This window comes from Nuphar pumila, chromosome 3 (genome assembly GCF_984573655.1).
Source record: "Nuphar pumila chromosome 3, dmNupPumi1.hap1.1, whole genome shotgun sequence".
NCBI classification, from domain to species: Eukaryota; Viridiplantae; Streptophyta; class Magnoliopsida; order Nymphaeales; family Nymphaeaceae; genus Nuphar; species Nuphar pumila.
In genome coordinates this window covers 63915542-63918421 of record NC_143251.1, presented here as the reverse complement: position 1 = coordinate 63918421, position 2880 = coordinate 63915542, and the positions used below count along the sequence as shown (strand labels likewise).

Here is a 2880-nt window from a genome sequence, read left to right as displayed (position 1 = left end):
TGCCTTGTGCTCTCGAAGAATAGTCAGCAATCTCTGTTCCTGCTCCTCAGTGAGCGAGGATGAGATGATCACAGGCAGAGTCTCATCATCTCCGAGGTATGCATACTTGAGTGAATCCGGTAAGGGTTTCAATTCAAGTTTCGGAGGCGACTCGATCGACGATTTGGCGGGGGTCTCCGCAAGTGGTGGAAGAGGCTCCCTGACAGCTCCCCAAGGTGGTCTCTCTGACGACACTCTAGACACATCTACACTATCTACACCGCTATTCTTCTCTATATGGTACAAATCTAAAGAAGCCTCAGTAAGGTACAACTCGGGCTGCTCCTCCACTAACTCCTGTGCAATGTCTACATGAAAGCAGTCCATGTCTCCTGCTGGTCCCATCGCGGCATTGAAAATATTCAGCTTTACCTTCCTATTGTCGAATGAGAGATCCATGGCTCCGGTTCTGCAATTGATACACGCATTGGCAGTTGCCAAGAATGGTCTACCTAAAATAATTGGAGTCTGGTGCTGGGTATCCACTCCTTCCATATCAAGAATAATGAAATCGACTGGAAAATAAAAGTCATCCACCTTAACTAGCACGTCCTCCAAGACACCTCTCGGTACCTTGATGGAACGATCTGCCAGCTGCAGTGTAATCGGAGTCGATCTCATCTCTCCTAGCCCGAAAGAATCAAAGAAATATCCGGGCAGAATGTTCACGCTTGCTCCAAGATCGAGCAATGCGCGTTCTATCCGAATATTCCCTATGGTACACGCAATGATAGGGGCTCCAGGGTCCTTGAGCTTTGGTGGTGTCTGATGCTGAAGTACTGAACTCACCTGCTCAGTCAGATGGACCCTGTTAGGAACTCGCTCTCTAGATTTATGCTTCTGCGTACATAGTTCCTTCAGGAATTTGGCATATGCCGGCACCTGCTGAATCGCATCAAGCAAAGGTAGGTTGATCTGCACATGCTTGAATATATCAAGCATGTCCTAGATCTTCGCACCTTGCTTTCCTCTATATCCGGGAGACTCTAATGCTTTGGGATAGGGTGGTGGGGGAATATACTCTGCTAGCTCCTCCTCTTTGTGAGAAGGCTCACTCCTATCCTTCTTCTTCTCTGAGGATGAAGATAAAGATGATGATGGAGATGATGATGGGGATGGGGATGATGGTTGAGCCGACGTAGGTGAAACAATGGTCTCTGGCTCCTCTACCCTCTCTCTACTCTCTCTCTCTGCTCTCGACGTGATACTCACGTCCACTCCTCAAGGCCATAACTGATTTAGCTTGCTGCTGTGTCTCAGTATGAAATAGGCCTCCAGTCATCTGGTCCTTACCCTTCGGGTTCATGACAGCCTGACTCGGCAATGTACCCTCGGGTCTCCTACTAATAGCCTCAGCTAACTGTCCCATTTGCGACTCTAACTTCGCAATGGACTGCGTATGCGAGCTCAAAATCTGGCTACACTTCTCGAAGGCGTTCTGATTAGAGGTTTTCACCTTGGAATGCCTGGAGAATTCTCTCCTCAAAAGATGTCTGCGGGGCAGACTCCTGCTGAATCGGGGGAGTGACAGAAGAAGAAGAAGACTGAGAATAGTTCGGTCTTTGAAATGACTGAGTAAAAGATGGCTGCCGAACTGGCTGAGAGGAAGTAGGCATCTGCATGGAAGACTGTGGATTCTTCCATAAAAAATTGGGATGGTTACGCCAACCCGGATTGTATGTCGATGAAAATGGGTTATTCGGCGGTCTGACATAACCCTGAGCTGCCTGAACTTGTTCTTGAACAAATTCAGGGTACTGAGCTGCCGAAGGGCACTCAGTGATCTCGTGTGCCGGACTGGCACAAAGAGTACACACCTGCTGTGTAGTGGATGGTCCTGAGAGAAGCTGGTCCAGCTTCTGAGCAATCATGTCTACCTTGCACTGTAGTGCAGTAGATGGACCAACTTCAAGAACACCAGCTTTCTTCTGAATGCTGGGTGTGGCTCTATCAGAATGAGAGCTCGAAGCATGGTGGAGAGAATTCTCGGCCAATGTATCAAATAACCTCCATGCTTCATCCTCGCTCTTCAGCATGAATGTCCCTCCACATGAAGAGTCGATCATCTGACGATTCTTGTCAGACAATCCATCATAGAAGCTCTGCACCAGTTGCCATTTCGGCACCTGATGATGGGGACATTTCCTGAGGAGATCCTTCATTCTCTCCCAGGTCTCATGAAAGCGCTCACCATCTAGCTCTGAAAAGCTAGTGATGGCTCTACGATATTGGTTCGTACGACCAATGGGAAAATATTTCCGAAGAAACTTCTGTTGCAATTGATCCCATGACTCTATTTCTACAGAATCTAAGGACTTTAGCCAATACTTGGCTTTGTCCTTCAATGAGAAAGGGAATAGAGTCAATCTCAAAGCATCATCATCGAAATTCTGTATCTTAACAGTAGAACAGATTTCGAGGAATTCATCTAAATGTCGGTAGGGATCCTCATGACTAAGGCCATAAAAGGATGGAAGCATTTGAATAATGTTGGCCTTAATCTCATAATGTGGCGCTCCTACATCGGGTCTCCGAATGCAGGATGCCTGAACATAGTCTGTGGGAATGAAGTATTCCCGCAGAGGGCGTGAAAGAACTGGGGGTGGAGGTGGAGGATCCATGTCAGCCATTGTTGCTGAACTTCGATGAGAATGTAAAATTCTCTCTGGGTTGTCAACAAATGGGTGTAATGGGGTTCCTAGACCTTGTCGCCCCTGCATACACTGGTACTAAGACCAGATGTAAGCAAACGACCTAAATCTAAAAAAAAAAATTAACAAACACAGGTACTAAAATGTAAATAACATAAAATAAACAACTACTAAACAAATATGCTAAACT

General features: G+C 46.7%; 1 non-coding gene across 1 annotated transcript; it reads left to right on the top strand.

The window, feature by feature from the left end:
- The first annotated feature begins 2163 nt into the window (after positions 1-2163).
- On the top strand, positions 2164-2266 carry LOC149843004 (small nucleolar RNA R71). Its single transcript, XR_016431204.1, has one exon. It is a non-coding gene; the product is annotated as a small nucleolar RNA R71 (small nucleolar RNA).
- Positions 2267-2880: the final 614 nt, after the last annotated feature.